The sequence below is a fragment of the Vidua macroura genome, chromosome 3, assembly GCF_024509145.1.
Source record: "Vidua macroura isolate BioBank_ID:100142 chromosome 3, ASM2450914v1, whole genome shotgun sequence".
NCBI classification, from domain to species: Eukaryota; Metazoa; Chordata; class Aves; order Passeriformes; family Viduidae; genus Vidua; species Vidua macroura.
Genome location: NC_071573.1, coordinates 18,796,094 through 18,820,674, shown reverse-complemented (window position 1 = coordinate 18,820,674; position 24,581 = coordinate 18,796,094). Strand labels below are relative to the sequence as shown.

At 35.2% G+C, this 24,581-nt stretch overlaps 1 protein-coding gene across 2 annotated transcripts in view; it reads left to right on the top strand.

Moving 5' to 3' along the window:
- Positions 1–24,581, top strand: part of BTBD9 (BTB domain containing 9) — a 140,317-nt gene that overhangs the window by 42,735 nt on the left and 73,001 nt on the right. The gene's annotated exons all lie outside the window — the stretch shown is intronic.

Sequence of the window (24,581 nt, the reverse complement as noted above, 5' to 3'; positions counted from 1 at the left end):
GGCCAATCCTGGCCTGTGTCAGCAATAGTGTGGCCAGCAGGACCAGGGCAGTGGTTGTCCCCCTGTACTTGGCACTGGTGAGGCCACACCTTGCATCCTGTATTGAGTTTTGAGCCCTCCACTGCAAGAAGGACATTGAGGTGCTGCAGCGTGTCCTGAGAAGGGCACTAGGGTAAGTCCTATGAGGAGCAACTGAGGGAGCTGGATTTCTATAGCCTGGAGAAAAAGAGGCTTGGGGTGGTCCCTATGGAATCACAGAATAAGCTGAGTTGGAAGTGGCCCGCAAGGATCATCAAGTCCAACCCCTGACCCTGCACAGGACACCCCAAGAGTGACATCATGTGCCTGAGAGCATTGTCCAAATGCTTCTTAACTCTGTCAGACTGGTGCTTTGACTACTTCCCTGGGGAGCCAGTTCCAGTGCCCAACCACCCTCTGGGTGAAGAACCTTTTCCTGATAACTAACCTAACCCTCCCTGATGCAACTTCAGGCCTTTCACTGGTCAGGTTGTGTCACTGGCCACCACAGAGAAGAGATCAGTGCCTGCCCTTCCTCTTCCCCTCTCGAGGAAGGTGTAACTGCAATGGGGTCTCCCCTCATTCTCCTCTTCTCCAGGCTGAACAGACTAAGTGACTTCAGCCACTCCTCATACTTCAAGCCTTGAGGGCTTCACCTCCAGGCCCCTCACCATCTTCACAGCCCTTCTTTGGACACTCTGTAATAACCTTCTTACATTGCACTGATCAAAACTGCACACAATATTCGATGTGAGGCCAGATAACCAGCGACAGCACAAGAGGACCAAGCCTCCAGTGGTGCCAGGGGAGGTTCAGTTTGGACATCAAGATGAATTTATTCATGGGAAGGGTTGTCCAGCATTGGAACAAACTGCCCAGAGAGATGGTAGAGTCACCATCCCGGAGTTTTTCAAGAAAGAACTGGACATGGCACTTAGTGCCATAGTCTATTTGACAAGTTGGTGTTTGGCCATAGGTTGGGTTTGAGGATCTCAAAGGTCTTTTCCAGCCTAATTGATTCTCTGGACTCAGAGCTCTGCCCTTGAGAGTACTGCATTAGCTGTCTTAGCGTAGAAGCACATGGTTGAAGCATATGGATGATGTATCTTAAGAAGTGGCATATTGAGAAGTAGAAGCATTTCAGGCTGCATGGAGGAAGGTGAATGAGTAACTCAATGGGGCAGGAATGGGGAATTGGTGTGTACATAGCCACTGGATCATGGAACATAGGGAAATGTTTTAGTTGGATATACACCTTTAGTAAGGTGTATATGCATCAGATGCACAGGAGTCCTTCATGTAAGGATGCACAGCTTGCAGGATTTTTATGTGCAATGCAGAGATTTAACACTTCTGTTCACCTTTATTTGCAGGCTGAGGTGGTACTAGGGATAGCAGAAGTTAGTTTTTCACAGTTTGTACAATAAAGATACTCACTGATAATTTGTTATAGCTTAAACTAACTTTCATAAAACATTCCCTATTGGAAGAACCGCTGTGCATCTGTTGAGCAAGAAGAAACCACAAATAAAGCGGCATAACATTGGTAATACTTGCAGTCTTCATTATACTCTCAGCATGAATGACAAGCGTGTATGAGAAGTATATTATAAACAGAAGGTTCCACTATTGCCAACAATTTTGTGAAAGAGAGAAGAGAGGTCCACTGGAAAATTAACAGAATTTTAAATGACAGGTAGTTATTGCTATTAAATGTAACAGGGAAAGAAAACATTGGTTTTCAGGAACCTAGCCAAATTCCTACACTTTTTTTTTTTATTTATTCTTTTTTCCTGGTAAAAATTTGACATTACCTGTCTACTGTAGTGAATATCTTGTAAGCAGCATTTGCTTTTCCTGGCACAGATTTTATGTGCTGTAGCACAATATACTCTGTGGGATGTGGTATGGTATAATATGGGGAGTGTAAAAAAACTCCTGCTTGGGATGCACACACTTGGGAACAGCCCAGGGCAGCTGCAGAGTTGAATCAGTGGAAGTGTGAGAGAGTGGTATATACTAAGTAAGGATCTTAAATCACCATGGCGATTGTCATATAGAACTGGAATAGCCTTCAGTTGCTTTTGCTTAATCCTGGAAATAAGTTGTAGTGGCTTGTTTTGGTCTTTAACACTCCACAATATAAATATACCGCCATCAAGCCTTTGTAAAGGAAGCATTGTTTTCCTGCTCTATGTAGAATCAGAGAGTGATTTGGGTTCAAAGGTACCTCACAGATCATCTTATTCCAACCCCCTGCCATGACAGGGACATCTTCCACTAGACCAGGTTGCTCGGAGCTCCATCCAGCCTAGCCTTGAACACCTCCAGGGGTGGGTATATTATACGAATTCCTTAAAAAAATTTGGTGGTACAGTTACATTGGTTCTGGAGTTTTCCCCTGGTATGTACATGTTGGTCAAAAATGTCATTTGGGTTTGGTTTTACTTTTTTCTGTATACTGACATAGATATACAAAAGATTTGTTCTTGAATATTATTATGCTGGCTAGGCTAAAATCCTACAAAAAATACTCCATTCGGTCCAGAAGACTTTTTACTTTTCCTTAATTCCTTGCAATTCCTTAATTCTTTGTAAAAAATCTGCTGTAGCATTTCAAAGAAATACTTTTGAAATTTTTGTTAATGATAGGAATAATGCTGTACTTTGAAAAAATGTACATTTTGAATAATATGAGTTAGGTTTATTGTACAGCTGATATTAAAGGAGCAGAAATGTAAATATGTATAAAGTAGCATGAGATGTGGTGAATTTGGGATTTGTTTTGTGTATTGCAGACCATTGTTACATCTGCTGGAATATGCAATTCAGAAGAAGGAAGATAAACCTGTTTAATCAAGCTTTGCCTTTTTTCCTAAATATAGGTTTAAGGGGTTTTCTTTTGGGCTTTTAATTTACATACTTTGAGAATCAAATATATTGAATGAAAAATATTCTTTCCATGTGAAATTCCTGATTCAGAAACAATGTGGTGGATAGAGAATTTAATTGAAAATAGACTTTGTATCTGTCTCTTGCCAGAAGGTATCCATTTTAGCTTAAAAGAAAGCTGATTTAAATATATTTGCCAAGTTAGGCATTCACACTTCATGTTACAAGCTTTGTAGCTATTTTCCTTCTCTGAGTCTGGTACTAGTGCTGATCTGTTCCATGCCTGCTGCTTTTTAGCCTTCTTTCTCTGAGAGGCCAATGTATTTGAGGCATTGCAATTCCTGCTAAGTCAGTAGTGTCTGAGGCTGTTACAGCATTGTCTTTTATGTCATCACCAGAACTGACCCCCAGCTGAGGATGGTGTGATAAGGAAAGTGATGTATTTGAGGTGATTGCTCTGGGGCCTTATCTCCAGGAGATAAAATAAACATATTGGAAGTTGGAATGATAATGTTCCATTGAATGAGCTTGAAAACTGTGTTTCTTTGGTCTGAAAGTATATTAGATGTATCAAGTGTCTTAATACAGTCAGACAAGTTTGACTGGAAAAAAAATTGTCTGCCCACCTGCTTCTTTCCTACTGTCTTAGAAAAATAATTACCCTATTTAGAAACTGTTGTTTTAGAGATGAAGTACTCTGATTGAAAGCTGCAGACTGAGTTGTCTTTGCTCTGATTTTTTTCTTGCAACTATATTATCAGTAAGATAGTATAGTAATGGGCAGAATAGATTAATCTTTGAGATAAGCAAAAGTTGAACTGATTAATTGTTATGTGGTTTCTTATCATGTCAAAACCAGAGTTTGTGTTACAAACAAAAGGGCAGTATTGTAACTGCAAAGCAATACTGAATTGCTGCTGGTTTATTTTCTATCAAATTAAAGGTGGGTCACAGGAGCAGCAGCAGTCATAGAATTATACTCAATAGAATGGTAAAATAAATATAACTATTTCTCATTTTGTAGGCTTACAACATTTTTTCAAAAACAAAATTTGTTGACGTTACTTGAAATTGCAAAGTGTCAAAGCTACAGATCTAGTGTTCTTGAAGCTTCTTTTTGTCAAGCAGCTTCTAGGAAATGGCTCTCAAGTGTTAATTCAATATTGTTCATTTCCAAATATAGTTTACTTGGTGTAATTTGCATGCTTTGATTGAGCTATTAATTGAAAAGGAGCTAGTGCTGACTGAGATGAAGGATGCTTTTCTATAAATTTAAAGTGTTTGTTTGCCATCTCTTGTTCCTCTGTTAAATAAAAATATCAACAAAATAGGAAAAACAGCAAATAAATCACTTCTCACATTGGTTTATATTCTTATAATTTTTGTAATGTTAGCTCTATTTTGGTAGGGTTTTTTTCCTTTACTAAGGTCAACAAAAGTGTCAGGGTCACTGAGGCTGTGATGATCAGGATGCTGTTGTAATGTCCAGAGTGCACTGAATGTCTCAAAGTTTCCCTTTAGCCTAGACAGTCTTTTATATTTTAACTCTGTTGGATGGATTTTCAACTGATAAACTGTGATGAAATGCAAGAGCTTATTGTTATTTCACAGGGAAACAGCAAGCCACTGGCAGGAAAAAAAGTTTGTATTAAAAATAGAGAATGAACTATTAGTGGAATAAGGTAAGCATGTAACTGTTCTAGTTGAATGTACAGTGAAGAGATTTCCTATGAAAAAAAGCTTATTCTCAGAGGCTGAAAATAAATACGGAACAGTGTCTTGACTTTCATTTATGTGCTCTTCTCCATAATACCATAAGAAATAGATTGCATAAATTCCTCAGTGGGATACAGCTGTTCTCAGTCTTTGAAATTCTACTACTAAACTTTATTAACAGTCCATCTGAAATAAATTAACATGAATCCTTGAAGTTAGAAAACTGTTACTGCAGCTTTACAGTTTGAAGAGCCTTTTATCAAAGGAAAGATATTACATTTAGCAATCTGCAGACTTTATTTCTTACAGTGAAATAAAGTATACAATTACAGAGAAAGAGGGAGCCATCAGATTTTGCTTTGGGAGTTTGAATGTACCTTTACCTTCGCTAAAAATTACAGCTGGGAAAATGGGAAGAGCAGTAGTAGTATTAGCTAGTTGTTAGTAACCAGTAGTTAGTGCCTGGTTTTTAATCCTCTTTTGCTGCAAATTTCAGCAGAGACATCTCCAAGATGTGTATTTAAGAGCTGCTCAGAGGCACAGAGTGGGTTATCAGCAACATTTCAGCCCCAGTGCAGACTCATCTTCTTTTCTGCAAACCTGCCTGGAAGCTTCTGCCCTCTGCTTTTCCACTCCTGATGATCAGGATGATGAGCATTGTCCACACCTGCTGTGAAAGTCTCTTTCCTTTTTTGTTTACAAGCTGTGTACAGGTGTTGTGCTTGTTCCAGTATAATAAGCTTGGGTGGGAAATGCTTCAGCAGCCCTGCAGGACTTAGCCTGGAAGTGGTTTGAAAAGTCTTTGAAAAGTCTTTGTGGATTTAAGTTAAATCTGCATGGAAGTAGTACTGCTCTTCCCACACTGAAGTTTCTTCTGGTCACAGTTCCAGTATTGCAGTGCTAAGACTGACAATTTCTGAAATAATATTTTACAATCATGTTATGATTTTTTGGTTTCTTTTAAGATGTGTATATCACATGGAGAAAATTTGAATGTAAAATGACTGAGCTTTAAATAGGAAGAGCTGATAATTAATCTCTCTTGTGGAATAGTGCTTATTCTTCTGTTACCTGATTACAGTCATCAAAGGATACTATAATAGGTTTGAAAATTAAGCTTACTAAAGCACTTAACTTTTTTTCTGATTTCTAATTTCTGTATTATTGGATTTTATCTCACCCCTTGCTATTTCTGAGGATAGTCTTGTCAGAAAATATGTCTAAAGGAGCAAACATAGCACTTTTTGCATTACACTTACATACTAAACAAACCTTTGTTACTTCAGAGATTTTAAGTTTAATCAGAGTATAAATTTTTGGGGTACTAAGGTAAGGATCTGTCTCACAGGTTTCTGATTTTTGTTCTTTTTAGTGATTACTGCATTAAATAGTACTAGGATACCAACATGAAACATGCTGATATGTTACCAGCACCATAGGCTGATGTTACTGAAGTGTAAAAAAATTGTAAAACATTTCTAAATGGGCAGCTGCTTATATAAAGTGGAAATGCAGCTCTCAGGGTTTTGGTGCAAAGCATATAAGACATTGTTATTGACACAGCTGATTTTCCCTCTGCTCCCTTACCTTGAGTCACCAAATTTTGAAACAATGGTAAAACTAACATGCAGGTATTTGCATGGAACAAACAAATGCAATAGGTGTTCTTCCTCCTTGATTCCCATTTAGCCATATTATAAAACAGTTATTTCAAATAAATAAAACCTCCACATAATTTTACCTCAACATTATTACTTTTTGCATACAGAAGAACAAGACAGAACTGTCTTCCTTGGGGTTATTGTACCTTCCAGCAACCAATTTACATTTGGAAAAAAAATATTTTAAAATAGTTCTCTTAATTTTGTTATTTATATTATTTTAACCTCCATATATGATACCATAAGACAGACTTTGAAATACAGTTTTCTATAGCACTTAGGTTTAGGTAGAAAACAGCAGATAATTCTTATGAATACTTAGCAGATACCAGCAGATCAGCTGTCACACTTCTAGTGATTTCAGTCAGTAAATTAAAAAAAAAATAAGTTGAACTTGTTTTTCAGAGCTCTAAGTGTCCTATCATGATGTGTGTTGAACAGTAGTTTCTGTGCATTTCCAGTAAGATAAGTATTCACCTGCAGAGGTTTTCCTCTTGAGTGGGATCTGCTCAAGAAGTCAAGGGACCTTTTGCATCCCTTCCCTTCCTGAAAAGAAGAATTAAGGTGCAGTATTTTTTTCTGTAAAAGGCTTGCAGCAGAATATAACAGTTTCACTTAAGGTCTTTCCTCCTCTTCTGCCTTCCAGTGGAGGTCTCTAAGAAGCCCTCACAGGTGTATTGTTAAGGATGCTATTGCATGTGATCAAATTAGTGAATAGAGCTCTTGGCATTATGGATTACATTCTGTCTTAACACTAACACTGAATATTTAATTTAATTTAAACTGTTTCCAAATTACTTTTTTTTTTTTTTTTTAAGAAAAAAGGGGTGAAAAGGTCATGTAATCATGTTTACTTTTTTCCCTATGTGTTCTTGATTTGTGTTCCTTAGAGAATATTATTTAGTAAGGTGAAATTTTCCTTTTCTATTTTGAAGTTTTTTACTTTTATGCTATAGGTAGTTTCATGATATGCAAACTTAATTCCAAAATTCCTTATTTATTTCAGTACAACACTGTAAAGAGCAATAGTGATTTTAGAGAAGAGGCAGTATTTGTTCTATTCTTAATAAAACATCATGTGAACCTGGAAATATAAACAATAAGTTAACCTCTAAATATCAGCTGTTGTCCTTGAAAATTTACAGTATGTAATCTTCAAATTTCTCAACAGTAATGCTTGCAATTAACAATTAGTAATTGTAGAACCAGGAAGAAAGTTGTTCTGCTGGTACCTGAAATTTATATTTGAATTCCCTTTTATTTCTACAAATATATTTCTACAGAAACACAGAACTTGGTTTTTACTCCCCAGAAAACAGCTTTTGAACTAGTAGTTGTAGGTTATACCTATTAGCTTGGAAGACATATTGATTTTATGAATTCATGGAAAATATGTAATGGGTACCAAACGTGTTCCTTTTCCATCCTTAAACAAAAAAAGAGAGATGAGGAGCTGTGTCATACAGCACAATTTCAGTTTCCAGAAAAATATTGCAGCAAGTAATTGAACCAAATTGTTTGTAGGCACTCGAAGATAAAGGAATTACTGTCAGCTAAACTGGATTTGTCAAAAACAGATAGTCAATTTAGTTTCCTTCTGGGGCAGAAAAACTGGGCATGTATAAGAAATAAATCAGTACATGTTATATTTTGTCATAAGTAAAGGTTTTGACAGGAAAAGGGTATTTCCATATCCAAGCAAGAGGAACATCGTCTAATGGAAAATATTGTAAAGTAGATATAAAATTTGACTAGCACCTGTTGTAATCATAGTTAAATAGAAATGGAAAATGGAATGATAATATGAAGTAGGATTTTTATGGGGTCTTTCACACAGTCCACAGAACTCTGTCTATTAGGAATGTATTTTTCTTGAATTTGCAGATAGCATGAAACTGAGAGAAGATGTAGTTATGCAAAAGGACAAAATTAGAGTTAATAGGGATCTTGACAAAGTGGAGACACAGTCTGAAATAAATAGAATTCAGTTTCCTAAAAACAAGGGCAAAAATCTCTCCCTGTGTAGGGAAATATGATTTAGAAAATGAGGGTAAGGAGCAAATAGGGAGCAAATTCAAGACGGCTGAACAGGGCTTCAGCCCCGGAAAGTTCTGCAATGCCCTACTGGATATAGGCCTGTAGTATCACCTGCTAGTGCAAAAAATATTATTTTAATATAGAGACAGAAGTATAACTTGTAATATGAATCAGTGCCATTCACTCAGTTCAGTCATATCTGAACTGCTAATTCTGGATCTTGAGGGGGATTATCATTTTATTATTAGAAAAAGAAAATTCTACTTTAAAAAGTGTGTGAAGAGTCCAGAAGGGAACACTAAGGAACAGCATAGTCTGACCTACAAGAGAAGATGGGCAAACTTGTGACTGACTGGTTTAGAGAAGAGAGGTTTGAAGTGAGATATGAAAAACCTCTCAAAAGGTTTAAAACTCAAAGAAAACTCGGAGAATGGCCACTGACCAAAGAATTTGGGAACCTTTGATTTAGCTGATTTTTTAAATACATTTTTTTTCTGCAGTAATATGTAAAATGTTTAATTCTTTTTTTCTAGCAGAATTGTAATAAATCTGCTGGAATGTATTTTTGCCATCGGAAGATAATTTTTGACTTATCAGGTAATCATACAGTCTTTAAAATTGTTGCTGAACATGCTCATGCTTCTCTTCTGACATATGAATGACTATGTGTTGCTGAATAGTCACAGCAAGGCTCATCATCCAATTTCTGTCAGTTAGTTGCCTACTCATAAATGTGCAATTGTGTGTGATTCGATGACAAAGGATAACCCAGCCAGACGTGGGGAACTCAAATCATCATGCAGAGCTCAGGTAGAATCTAAACAGCTAATTTAGGTCATGTGAATAGCCCTTTACATAGTGTGCTCTATTGATAAATTGATTTGCTTCACAGGAGACTGTTCCTGCATAGCAATATCTTTTCAGAAAAAATGGCCTTTAAGTGATGCACAGGACAGCTGCTACAAAGGTTTCAAAAGGGAAGGGGAGGGTAAAAAAGGAGGTGAAAACCAGCAGCAGAATGTTAGCTGATTCTGTATGTCATCATAGCAGATTAAACATTTAGCAAATGAGTTACTTTATTTGTGCTTGGACATTCCATTTTACTGTATAGTTAAGAATTGTTATAGTAGTCTGGGATGAATATGATATAAAGGTTAAAACTTTTCCCAGCTGAAATTAGTTTCTAATATTACTGGTCAGATGTCATGTTTCTATTACAAAGAACACAGGTAAAACACCTGATTTTTTCTTTATTATGTTCTGTGGATTCAGTCAATTAGTTTCTGTGGATTTGTTCAAAATAATAACCTTAACCTTTTCTTTTCATTTGTTAGACAAGAGACATAAGTGGGAGAGAAGTAGTTTTTACACTGATTTGCAAATAAAAGGATTACACATATATTTCTGCAGCCCTCTTAATTTTTTTTTTCCATTCAGTGTGCCATAAAGTGACATACTGGTTTGATGTTTCTCTTGTCTGGTCCTCTTAGTAGAAGTAGTGCATTATCTTTCATTGTAATTTTCTTTTTCCTAATCAAAATGGTGCCACTCCTCTTTATCTCTTCACGCAATCTGTTGTCTACTGCCTCTTCCCTGTCTTCATTTCTTGTTCTCTTCTTGAGGTGTTTTGTTGGTGTGTTGGTTGTTCTTTTTCAAACATCTTATTCCCTGCTTATATGTTCATTATAGTATCTCTTCAATTTTTTTTTCTCATTAAATCAACTTGATAGCAATATTTCAAACTGATAGTAACGTGAAGTTACAAATCTGTGTTAATGAACAAGGCACAAGGACAAGGCATATTGTGCAGAGTTTACAATCAGAGAAAGAAAAGAAACAAACATGAATAACTGACTAGAATAAGAACTAATCAGTACAGATTACTTCTAAAGATTATTCTTCTTGAAAAGTTATCTGAACAGGTAGTAATTTTGACAAGCAAGGTAAAGGAGGTCTTTTGCAATTGTATGGGCAAGTTAAGTATGGAGCTTGACAGTAAAGGGACTATTAAGAAAAAGTGATGTGAAATGGTTGGAAATACAAGCAGTGTTCAAATATTTTAAAAGGTGGAGGTAAAAATGATGTTAAGCTTTATGTTAATGGTGTTAAGCTTTGGAATTAACATTCACTGGTATTTTTAAATTGTTCAACTAAAGATCATGGAAGTGCAGAAGAAAATGAGCTTTAAGCAGGGAGTGGGGCTGTCTGCACTCTTTCTCCCAGGTGTGATCTTTGTCTCCATCAAAGTTCTTCACACTAAAGAGCACTTAAAATTAGGTACACCACAAGTTCTTGTCTTGGGCAAATAGCTAACAGATTTTATTTTGGATTCAAGGTTTAGACTGGAACTATATAGGAGTGTAGCAATTCAATTTTCCTTTCTCATGGATGGAAGTTTAAAAACTGTATGAGCTTTAAAGGCTCTAAAGATAGATACCTCAAATATTCTTTCCTTGAATGACCTGTTAAAACCATTGCATGTCAGAAGTGATGAATAGTTTTTGTGGGTTCTGGGCAGGTTCCGGATCGATTGGTTGCTAGTTAATGAGGGAGAAGAAGGGCAAGTGCTGAAGTCCAGCTGACTGTACGAGAGCACACCTGCCTTTTCTCTTTACCTCATTTTCTCTGTAATGAAGGAACCAATTGGTTTAGAGCAATCAATGCTGACCTGTTAGGATCAGGCAATGTTCTGGCATTGCCAAAGCAATTAAATTCAGCAGAGCAAGGATTAAAGGAAAAAAAAAAAGAAAGGACTTGAAACTTTGAATTGAGTAAGAGCTACATAGATATTTTAAGGTTGGGAAAAAACCCCAACCCAATATAGTTAAAAAGAATTAAATCATCATCGTGTTTTGTGTGAGATTGGGAATGCCAGCATCATTGTCATTTGTCCTTTAAATCCTGCTTCTGTGACTGGGAATTTCTGCACAATGTAGTGTATGTATTTGGAGGAGGCAGTTTGCTTCAAAATTTCATACTGATAGTTTCCCCCATTGTTCTTCATTGTATTCTGCACTATTGAACTCACAGGTTATGTATGCTCATAAAATGATTCATTCCAATTGAGGTGAGTAAAAATAAAGCTCAAATCCTTAGTAAATTATTTTAGTTCTCAAAATGTTAATTTTAGAAAATTTGTCATATATTTTGCGATTTTAATATTAATTTAAATCTTCTGTTGCCTTGTATGGATGCCCTTAAAAGGAAATTATTTGTTTTCTGTAAAAGTTTATCAAAAGAAATCTATTTGGCCAGTCGGAATTAACATATATAAAATGCTAGTTTCCTGCTCCATATTGTAATTTACAGATTCATTGACTGTGTCTATTAACTGGTAATATTATTGATGTTACAGAAAATGCCAGGATCTCCCTTCTGCTCTTCTTTCCTGTTTGGAAGAGGCTAAAACATTGTTTTATAAGGTTCATTCATTCTGAGTCCAGAATAACATTTTTAACATTTCTGTTAAAAAAGTAAAATAAACCAACCAAAACAATTCAGGCAAACCTAAAATCTTGTAAAAATAATTTGAAGTATAATATCAAAGCAATACTATCAAAATATGGTTCCTCTTTCCATCTGATAATCTCAATTTTACTTGATTAACCTATGTTTCACGGCAGAGAAGGGTAACCTTCACTTCTTTCAGCTTCAGAAACATCAGAGATCATGAATATATATAAAGTTCCTTAAATCATCAACTGCATGTTGTCATTTTAACTGTTACCACATGAGCATCCTTTGGTTCATGTTTGCCCTTGAGCAGATGAGGTGTGCAATCCTATTATTTCAAGCTTTTAAAGCATTTTTATTGGATCTTTGTAATGGAGTATTATGTTAAATCAACTTTTAATTTGAAATCTGAAGCTTCTGAGCTAATAGGTCATGTCCATTCTATTTGTTAACTGTGACTTTGTGCTGACTTATTTTTAGGCATGTTTGTATATATGTACATGCATGTGTATATACATATAAATGGATATAAAGTTAAAATGATCATGTGTTCTGTAATGGATAGGAGGAGTGGAAATTTTTATGAGGCCACTTTCTGAAGTGCTACTTTTTGGAAACAATTGTTCCCCCTACAGTCATCATGAGTTAGTTTTCAGATACAGTTGTAGAAACTCCTTTTCTTTATGTTTGAATATGTTGACCACAGAGCAAATGTTCTACTTTAAAGCAAAATATCAAATGTGGGGACTTCATAGGTCATTGTTAGAATGGTACATTTCTGCCCTCAGCGTGGGGGGTGTGCTAATGATGGCTAGTGCTAATGACTTCTGTCCTGAATGTATCCTTTTTTAGGATATATCATCTCATACAGATAAGTTTTGAAATGGTTTTGGCTTTTTTTGCTAATTGCATACTCATAAGGCGTGGGACAGGTTTAATGTTAATTTTCACACTGAATTTATTATAAAGTAAGAATTACTGGGTTGTAAGCTTGTGTTACCAATAAAGTGAGTTCTATGTACTGTGGAGAATACTAATGTTCAACAGGTCTATGTCGCCCTGATTTTTTAAGATTTTCTAAAGCCTTCTGAGTTTACATTCTTGTAGAAAACTTTCTCACGCAACTTTCTGTCAATAACCTATTGTTTTGCATTTCTTCATAGAGGCGGAGAAATTTGATGTACAGGTAGTTTGTCCAGTGGCATTGGAGAGGTGGCACATTCACCCTCCAATCCACTGGCACCTTTGGAAAACTATAAATGTTGGAGTCACAGGAAATAAAGTTAGTCTCTTCATCGTGACCATAGCTGTGGTGCATCGTTTTTCCTTGTGTCCTCTGGTGACAGGTCTGGAACAGACACCTAAAAAAAGGAAGAGCCAAAGGGTATTCATCCCTTGATAGTGAGGAAAATCAGTCTTGGCTTATCCTGGTCTGGTGTAGAGATTACCTGTGATTGTAGGGAACACACTAACAATGTTTATAAATACAGAAGAAAATTGGTAGGAGACTATTTCAAGTAATCTATCTGTTTTAAAAGAGAAGGGATATGTTAGCCATGTATGAGCTCACTCTCAAAAATTAGTGGTTTATACTTTAGGTTTTGTGCCAAAACAAGACTGCTTTTTCCAGGCCAAAAGGTCCACCATGTTTTCAGCTTTTTATTTGTATGAAGTCTGGTCTCTAGTCCAGACTTTTCATCAAACTACAGGTCTGAAATATTCCTTTCTGAAAAGGGACATCATAGCATAAAATATAAGTAATACCTCTAAAAATGTATTTTTGATGATGGTTTAATATTTCAAAAGTCATGAAGGCTTGACTTTGAGTTCTAATTTAAATGTGTCTCAGGCCTTTAGCTTTAGTATTTATGAGAATGTGAGTGATTTCAAGACTCAGTTTTTTGCTGTAGAGTAGGCAGATTCATAGACTTCACCAGTGCAAAGCAGACATGGTACATGCTAGTCGTAGTAAGGTGCACCTACACTCTTGTCCATTTGCAGTGCACTGAAGCAGACTTTTCCATTTTATTTATTCATTCTAGATGTCCTTTTTAGTTTATGTATGTGCATTATTATTGCTTTGAAACAGAGGTGGAAAACCAAAACTGTAGGTGCAGAACTAAAAGCATATATACAGGGTTTACTTTTTGAATACTGACATTCTGCAGTAATAGTGAATTATTGATAACAAAAATGAGCTTTGAATTCTTACTATTTAATATTGACAATGCATACCTAGCAAGATATTTGAAAAATGATACTGTTTATCCAAACCTTTGTTTTGGTTTCTTTTTCACAAAACATGGTGAACATTTTGAAGTCTGAAACCAAGTATGTTAAGAGGTGTCACAGTAAAATCAGATCTTATTTGTATGGGGAAAGATTTTGTTACTTTTCACTATGAAGTTAAATAATACTTTAAGTTCCTTTAAAAATATGTGTTGAAATGAGATAGGTATAAAATAATGTGGAGCTGCCTAATTATTAATTTTCATTGTATTTTCTCCTTTTTGTCTTTTTTTTTTCACTCTTCCGACTATTTCTGTTCTTTCCCTAGTTTTTGAGGTTGTATGGTTGATTGTGGTGGGGGGTTTTGTTATTGTTTTGTTTTTTCTTTTTGTTTAAATATCTCTCCTGAAACACAAGTAGATGTCAAGTCTCTTAGATTAGTTGATCTTCTCTTAGCATTACACCACATTTTTTTAGATACTGGTTGCTCAAATTGATTGTCATGTATATTCCTACATCTTTATGTAGGATCTAGTTGTAATGTTTTCACCAAATATGTTGTGTATGGACTTGATATTTATATATTGAATGGAATCAGACATTGGACAAATAATGTTTCATATTCCAGCTATAGAAAATTATTAGAGCTGAAATCCGTTCATGTCCAGTCACTGTATTTCTGGTTTACTTACTTATTTGTGGAAAATAAGCAAATACAGTAGAATCCCTGAGTATATGAGAGAATTTCAAATGTGGCTTGATAACACAGAAATCCTATTTCTATGATGTATGTGTATAGCAAAATGAAAGCATGATCCTAACATGAGTTAAATTTCCATGTTTTAACATTAATCTGGCTACCAAGGATAATAATGGCAGGTGAGTTGTAGGGAAGCAGGTGTCAGCTTCTGAAATTCTGAGGGTTATTTGTAAGAATTGCATATGTTTTAATCCATAATCGAAGGTGTAAAGGCAATGGTACTGTAGCATAAAAATTACCGTTACTTTCTTCCTTATGCTTTGGTCACTCTTGCTAAGTATCCATGGTACTGGACTCCTTTCCCTGAATTCAGCCTATAAACCACTCTTTTTGCTAGCATTTTGATACTACTGGCATCTCCCCCAAATTGATGTTTAGAATCTGAAAATTGAAGTATTTAGAGTCAACTGTGTATATTTAGGTAGAAACAATGACCAGCCTTCTCTGAGCTAATACTACAATATAATATAAAGAAAATTATCAGAAAGTTTGAGTTTAGTTTGGTATTGATACAGTTGAGTCATTAGAGGTTGTAGGACATCAAGAAAGCTCTCTGAGATAAGTAATAAATGGTTAGGGTGTACATCAAAACACATATATTACATAGATCAATACGACAATTACCTGCTAAATATATGGGCAGTAGGGTATTTAAACGTCATTTTATGATGAAAAGTACACAGGTTAATTATTGATTTCCACTGAAATCTGGAGACTGTATTCTAAGTATATCAAGATTCATTTTGAATGTATCAAATACACTGTCTTATTTCAGGATACATGACATAGTAGGGAGATGGGGTGTCAAGGTAAAGGAAAGATTGCATGAACACAGAGGTGGAGAGTAAAAGATCTGAAAATTAAGTGTGAAAAATTGACTTTCAGCATAGGTAAAGAAGGTCAGAGAGGCCAGGTGAGGGAGGTCAGAGGGGGAACCTTAGTTCTGAAGTTCAACTCCATGAAGGTTCTACTCCATGAAGGACAGAAAGAAGTCACAGCCTTGTATTCTCTGTAAATTTCTAGTTAATGAAAAATAGTAATAAATAATATTGATTGCCTCCATTTCTAAATGGATATTTATGTCATTATATTGAGAATAATAATATTATTGAGGAAAAGGTACCATTAGACTGATAATAGCCACCTAACTGACATCAGTTACAACTAGGAACAAAGCAATAAAGTATAACGAAGAGCTGCCTCCTGAAACATGTTTTCACTGCATTCATATATAAAAATAAAATGCATTAACTTATCTTTTAGTTACATATCAAAATAATGTGATACTGAGTTCAAATTATCAGCTTAATAAAGTGAAGTAGATGGTTTAAAAGGTAATGCAAGACATTCAGGCAAATTGAATTGATGTGCTAATGAAGTTTATGTCCATAGAACTGAGATTCATATAATTGTGTGGTAGATTAATTTAAAAGATACTCTTCCACAGAGCATTTCTGTCACTTCTGAGGCAAGAATCATGTTATTTAGAGGAAAAAATCTGCTTGAAGAAGATAGAATACAACCTAATGCCTTTCAGTGGCCATTTATCCAATGTAATGTTGTAATGATCTAATTGGATTTTGAATAGGAGAGAGTTGTGTATGCTCATAGCCACTTTGGGAAGGCCACATACAAGGTAATAACAATGGAGAGCTATCAAATATCCTGAGGGTAGCTGTGGTGAAACAAGCACATGAATAGACTAGCTTAGCTGATTCCAACAAAAATGTGTAAATGCAGGTTTCTGATGGACTGCACAATTGTTAGAGCTAATATCCTAAATCACTAATTTCATTCTCACTACTTTACCTGCTGTGCAGTATAGGGAAATACCCTTTACTTATTTTTCTATCTTCTCCTATATTTTTTTCTTCTGACTTTTTGGTTCAAGTATAGTGGTTTATTTCTTCATTGAGGAGTCACATTCTAAGTGCTAGCTGAGTGAATTCAGCAGCAGTCAAAAGTAGAAGTCAAAGAAAACAAGTTCCCATCAAACCAGATGTTGGAAACTCTTGTCAGTGCTAGAGATGTGCTGTGTAAGCAGAATTTTTCTTCCAGCTGCTATTGAGCTGAAAACAGAAGCGTGACACAGATTTATAAGGTGATGTCGAGGATATTGTGGTAAGCATTTAGATGGATCAGAGTACTTTAAAAATCTCATTCACAATTTCTTTACATATATATATGTATATATGAATTTTTGAGCTACATTTGAGTGGCTTTGAACATAGTTCGAAATTTAACAGTAGAGGAAAAAGATATCAAGATATATCTGATTTGGGCTCCAATACAGGACCTTTTTGAGTAATGAAAATATTTTAGAAACAGCTTTAAGCTCAGAAAAGAAGCACTACATGTCATCTGGATTGAAAAAGGCAGAGGTTTATGAAAAAGAAATAAGTTTGTTCCATTGGAGGATCCTAGGTAGATCATTAAATTATTTAAGAACCCTTTATTTTGTCATAACTTGGCTCTAAGCCTATAGATTTGCAACTTCCAGCATTTTCAGTGCAGTTCTTACACTCAGGGAGTTTGTTACTTTTTGAAACACTTGATGAAACTGCTTTTTGGCAGTTTTTAATATGTAGATAGCCAACTGGATGATGGCTTAATGCATTCTGTCTTTAAGTAGGCATCCAGATAAAGCTCTGTTTCATTCTCAGATAAGAGATTCTTTGTTCATAGTGAAGGAAGTTATTACTCTGGTGTTTTTTTCCATGGCCATAAAGCTTACTTCACTACAGAAGTAGTCATCCTGCAACTATTTGAAATTTTTGTGCACAGGCAAATACTGACTTTTTCATGTCCTTCCAGAGCTCTGTAGAATCTGCTATTAAGTATTTGAAAGGCATTACTAAGAAAGATCAAGGCAGATGTTTTGTTGTTACTGATACAAATATGCATTTTTGTTGTCTTAAACACAGGCTTGTTACCTGTGCATCATCAATTCACACACTGAGGTGAGGTATTTCTATTTTTTATTCTAGTTTGCTCCAAGTAGGGATCTGGATGGTAATGTATAAAATACTGGCTCCCTGACTATCAAAACTTGACACTATTTCTGCATTTCAACAAACAATTGCATTAGCATTCACTGGTTAGCAATTACATAACTTTTGCATTCATAAGTACCCAAACCCCTATTTGTTAGTTCTATTCCTCACTTCCCACATTAATTATTTTGTAAGTAAATGATCTTCCTTCCATTTGAGTCTGGAGTCCATTCTAAGAAGGTGATCGGTGCATCAGTGGTTGCAATCTCCCACGGGATTAGTCTCACCTACAAGTAACCTATGTGCAGCTCAGTCAGTGTTAGGAAAATTTTGGGCAGGTGAGAACTTCACTTTTTATTATGCTCTAAAAGAAATAAAGTTTGGAAGAAAAGCCTTATTTGATTTTTCTGGTTGCTATTTCTCCTCTTCTGTTGCACCCAAAGTTATTTTAAGATTTATGAAATTAGATTTAAAACAGTTTCATATTTTTAGATGCTTAACCACAGGAAGAGAACTTCTTGAGTGGTTATTGTTCTTTGGTTAAGAAACCAATTGAAGAGATCTGAAGTCAGTAGCTCAGTTAATATATTTCTGTTTTCTTCAGGTCTGCTCACAAGTTATAGTGGTGTATTTCATAAACATGTCAAACATAAGTTATTTTTGTTTTGTAGGAGAACAAGAACTACATTTTAACAAAGTAATAACATTTTCTTGGGGCTGTGGCACTCAGTGTACCACTCCAGGCTGATGATAGTGTTTCAGTGAATAAATATCCATTGTAATCAGTTTAATTGGTGCAATACTGCAGAGTGCTGTTCTGAATTAAATAGTTCTTACTGTTTATTATATTAGAAAGAGAAGTGTGGCAAATGTTGTGTGATATATGTGGCTCTACTCTACAATTAAAACAAATAATAAAAAAAAGTGGAAAAAAGAGAAGCAGTGAAAACAAGAAGTCATTACAGTAGTTGTCTGTCTTAATGCTCTGTCTTCAACCATAATTCAACTATTCTCACATTAACTTGAGTTTCTGGATATTTTACTATTTGTGTGCATATATTGGAAGTCACTACCCTTCCCTTTTGCCATCTCATTGCTGATGAGCTGTGTAGGAGTGTTTGTACAGGTTAATACAGATCACCTACTTGTAATCCAAATTTATGATCTTTCACTGTGTCATTGATTATTTTCAGTAAAACACAATTTGATTTTAAAAGAACTAGACCTATGAAGCTTATGAGATTGAATCTGCTGCACTGTCTGTGTTTGATGAATAGGCCCATAAATAATATTTCTTTTGTCCTTTATTTTATAGCTCAGTTCAGGCCTGCAGTAACCAAGAGTTGGGTCTTCAATATGCTGGAAAGTATAAGGAAGGAAGTTTAGATACACTGATTAACTGAGGTAGCAATGATATATATGTGTAGCAGATGATACTGCTAGTGGATATCATGTGAATTTTTTCTCATAAAAGACAGAACTTGGTGAACTTAGAAATAATTGGTTGATGCTTTCACTGTTGCCTCTCACATCAGACATTTGTTTCACAAACACTCTTTCATAGTATTTGATCTGTATTTCATGTGAATTTCTGTCTTCATTAATAATTCCTAAAATCCATCTAAAGAATGATCATAGTTTGAAAGTTTGGCTAAGCTGTGTGTTATCAGGAGCAGAACAGGTGTTGCACACTTTATGTTAGAAAGCAGCACTAGAGCAGTCAGAACTGACATTCCACTGCTTTGGGTTTTTTTATTTTTAGTGGTTTTGTTCCTAAAAACATTGCTTCTAATGTTGAATAATTGAGGTTATGTTTCTTGTGATAAAGTTACTGTTGGCTAGTGTTTGTAAATCTGTAAATCACTGGTAGCACAGGGGTTTAATAATTGTATGATCATATCTTTAGTTAAGAAACCAAATCTTGTTCAGTTAACAAAGTTATTCTTGTCCCAGATCCAGACCACACTTGAACAGTAACACTACATGTTATATCATGTTTAAAATGTCTGAGACGTACTTTGCTTAATGAATTGCCCCATATTTCAGCATTCCAAAACTAAGTAGCAAATTTGAAATTGAGTCAACAATATTTTGCATCAATTTTCTAACCACCTGCAACTACAAGGAGTTGTATCTGTAGGTACAAGTTTTAAAGTCATAAAAATATTGATTAATAATATATAAGCATTTTTATGTTACCAATACTTAGCTGATTTCATTTGAGTATTGTTTAGTAGTTTTCCAGTATAATTTTAACAAAATGAATGGTAACGTTTCTTGCCTATATCCTTGGATGTATTTTTCTGTAAGTAAAATGTTATAGTGTTTTTGGATAGGAGTGGTGGTTTATTTAGTTGTTGAGTGTTTGATTTATTTGTTTATTGGCCAGTTTGTTAGGGGTTTTTTTTACCTTCTTATAACATTTAATTCTTCATGTGTATTTATGACTCCCTTTTGAGAGCCCTAGAGATCTTCTCTTACTCTCTTACACCTGTGAGCTCAAATACCAGGAGTTACTGTGTTTCTGATTAGTAATGATTCATGCAAACAAAACTTATATAAAAAGGATTCTTTCAATAATTACCTCCTTTTTTTTAAATAATTTTCAGACATTTTTTTAAAAATCCACCCTTCTTTACCTTTATCTGTCAGACTTCTATGATGCCAGAGCTAAATACAAAATTTTGTATATATCTTCATTAAAGTTTTATAGGATGAATTTCAAAATTCCTTGCTTTTTTAAGCACAGGTCAAAATGACAGTTATTTCTTTATTGCACTACCTTGATGCAGATTGAAATCAATGTATCTTTCTTTTGCTTCCTTCTGTCCTTCCATCCTCCCTCACTTTTTTCTAATACTTTTCATATATTTCTTTGTCATATTGTTTATAGTCTGATTCTAGTCTAGATCTAGACAGCACTAACTGAAGTGTCATTGGAGCAAAAAATAAGTATTGCATGATAAATTCACAGGCTGGTGGAGCATGAGAAGCTGGGGAAAATGGCAAACATTCTCAGATTTCACTGAACAGCACTTTCCTGTATTTTCTAATGTTTTATTCAATATGGTTAAAAATGTGGAGGCTACAATGTATCTATATAATGAAGCTGAATTCATCCTAAGTCATAAAACCTCATGAGGATGTAGTGTGAGTCAAAGAAAATTAGTTCTATTGTAGATGAGGCTCCCTTTGGAAAGAATCTGGCTTCATGTCACACCAGCCTGGAAGGTGTACAGAGACAGCTCGTGTCTATTCTCTGAATCCCCCTGTCCAGTTTGTTTTAGAACTAGACTTTCCAAAGAGCAGTGCTTTCTTGTCTATTTAAAACCTACTATTTTTTCTATACAGTTGAATTTATTAGAGTCCCATTTTATGTACTCAGTAGAGATGGCATAAAGTGAGGGTGATATTTAAGTTGTGCTTGGCTGCAAAATCACATCAGGAATATGGTTTAAATATAGAGTTCTTGACATCCAAATCTTAATGTCTTCTTGTATTTTATTTTGTATTCTTATAGTGGAAGTCCATTATGAGATCAGGTGTAATTGCAGATTTCTGCTCATATCCAGACAGGTTCTAGGAAATTGAGCTGGTTTGGATTGAGGTCTGACCCGAAATAAAACCAGGTGAACCAAGTTCAGATTTGAGAACTTCACTGGAACTAGAGAGGCATACAATGTAAAGATGGAGATTAAAGCCAGTTTATCTGAAATTGGCTTTTTTTTCTCTTTTAAAGGAATAAAAATTGGAAATCATTAGAAAAGAACAAAGCATTTGTAAACTTATTATTCTTACATATTATTATGTATGGAATACACAACATTTTATCACATTGTGCAAGTTTTACTTACGCTTCAAAGCACATCAGTGTTAATTTGGTTATATCCTTTGAGAAACATTGGTTGATTGGTTGACATACTGCTTACATGTGGTACACAAACAATTACATGTCATTTTTAAGTGTTGTATGCCAATATTTTTAGTCACTTGAATGCCCCAGTATAAAACACCTGCATACGCATTCTGGCACATTACAAAGTGAAGTGTGTTGTGTTTTCAAACTGCTTCACAATTGGTCGTATTTCCAAGGTGAAAATGTTTGCTACTGTCCAGGTTTTGCAGGTGTTAGATGTACTTTTTCTATTGGAGTTCAATGATTTTGTTTTGTGTAAGTGTTTTATTTGATTTGTCACAGTTGTTTTCAATATTTGCAGCAGGGATTTCATTCGGTATAAAATAGACTTTATTAGACTTTCCTGTCTAAGTGCAGGAAAACTTGTCATCTGTCAAAAGACAGATATGCTTTTCATGTTTGTTCTGGCTTAATTCTTTATATTATGTATTTATTTATGTCCACTGTTCTCCCACATGATTTAATGCTGGCAATAGATTTTTCTTCCTTGTTTTTTCTGTCTTCCTGCCACAGGTCTGTTGATTCAGCTGTGTGAGTCTGAAGGATTATTCATTTTAGGGAGTTGTCAATAAATGGAGTTTAGATGGTGTTGAATAACACTGTTTCCTTTTTCACTGAAAAACAAACACAATGTCTTCTAATGCCCTTGTGTGTTGGGCTGTGCCTCATGCCTTTTTGTGGCGGTGATTGGAATGTGAATGTCAGGGGTTCTAAGCAGTTAGAGGAGGTATAAAGTATGTAATAGTTCTGGCACTGGTGTCTCATACCAAATGCTCCAAAAAGGAAAATGAAATGCCAATTTCATAAGAAAACATTTTGTACATATTAGATTTAGTTCTTCAAGTTTGCTGTTGCTATTCTAGGTTGCTTTGATAGTAACTGAAGAGTGGATATCAGTGCAAAATACTTGTTAATTTCTATCCCCTTCCCTTATTTAGTCTTTTGTCTCAGTATTCTCAAGGTATTGGAATTTGTGCTTAATATATGTTAGTTTGTCTGTATCTTACTGCTGTTATTATAGTGAAGGATTAAAATTACTCCTAGAGTATGCTTATTTTCATGCTTTGACACATATTTCCTAAGCACTGTTGTGATGATGTAGGCAGCTGAGTTTTGGTGTTTGTGGTCCTCCAGGGTTTCCCCAGCAGAATCTGTGGTGTGATCTGCAGCAGCTGTTATCTGAACTGTATGGGCTAGCTTTACAAATGTAAAGAGCAGAAGTAAAACATCATTTACTTGTTCAGATATGTAGTCACATCAGAGTACAAATATCATAATTTCATATAAAGAAGAAGAATTGATCTGGGAAAAATGGGGGATGAATGAGAGATGTTGCCATGTAGGTGCCTAATTAATCAACCCAGGTAGTCCATTCAAATTTCAGTAGTTTAAAATTCTACTGAGATCCAGTAGAACATGCTGTTTCCCTATAGTCAAAACAATTTTCTTGGTAGTGGGGAAAAAACCCTGCCAACCAGATTTTTCTGATACTCCTGTTGTGAGGATTTTAAGGTCATGTGTAGCTTGACTCTGTGTGGCTAGAGAAGTCTGTGGCTTGTGAATGAAACTCTTAGAGAACTTAGATATTATCACTATCCATTATTCTCAAAAAGGGCCATAAAATAAAAGTAACGGACAAAATTTTCATGTTACATTCATGTTTTCCTGCTAGGGAAGTTCATTTACACCCCACAAATTGATAAAGGTTTTTATTTTAAAGAATGATTCAGGGTTTTTTTCTGTCTTCCAGTCTTATCAGTTGAGTCTAAAGTCCATCAACAGTGGAGCTAGTCTAGGCACTGGACTGTGATTCTTTTACTCTGTTATCACACAAAGATTCATAGATTTGTGTCATATGAACCTACTTTGTTGCTGAAAGGAATTTGAACAACTTCAATTGCTCTGAACAAACAATCAAGAAGTTTGCTCTAATGATACAATTTTATAATTGTAAAAAGCTAATTAAATTAGCTTTTAAAGCTAATTATGAAGCAGTTTCTTGTGTTCCTATTAATCTTGTTACTTTGTTTATTCTCTAAGCTCTTTAATGCAAGGAAGCGTAACTGAGGAATGTCAAAGTACATCTCCATTAGTAACACTCTGGTGGTTTGCCTGGTGCATTTTGTCCAAGCAGCACAACTCAATCAATATCTTCCTTGCTTAGGAGAGTCAAGGGAGTGTCTATGGCAAGCCAGGCTCTATGTGCACTTCAAAATATTCCGAAGTTATTCCTGTGTTTAATTGAATTCTGTGCTTCTGAGGTTGGAGGGAACATGATCATTTACCATTGTCGAATTTCGGACATTCCCTGTGTGTTTAGGGTTCAGACTATGGTCATGAGTTCATAAAAAGAAAGTCACCTGGTTCACATGGGCAGGTCTGGGGAAACACCTCCTGTTTGCCTGCCTGTCAACCAGAATTCCTGCAATGCTCTTCACAGGCACTTGGCATAGCTACAGAGTAAGGGCTAAGTTCTGGTTTACTCTTAAAACACAAGTTCATCTTCTTTATGAATAATAAATATTTTCTGCACTTTTGCAACTTTATTTTTTCTACATAGGATGACTTTCAGGATATATGCTACTGTGATAATTGATCTGTGAGTTAATATTAATTAGGCAATAGCATACAATTCTTTGTTCCAAGTTATGATTATTAAAATCATTTCTAAATGAAATTTGGAGATTGAGCATTAGCACAGTAAATAGCTATGATGGTTGTTTTGTTGTTTGAAAAGAAAATCTCAGAAAATATATTGTGTATCTTCTCAACTTGATCTGATGAAGAACACAAGCCAAAATGATGCCATTGGTGAATGGCCATTAAGTTAGAAATAGAATTATACCATGTAAATGGAAGACAGACCAAGGATATTGCTTAAGATTCATACATTCTGACAGTTGTTA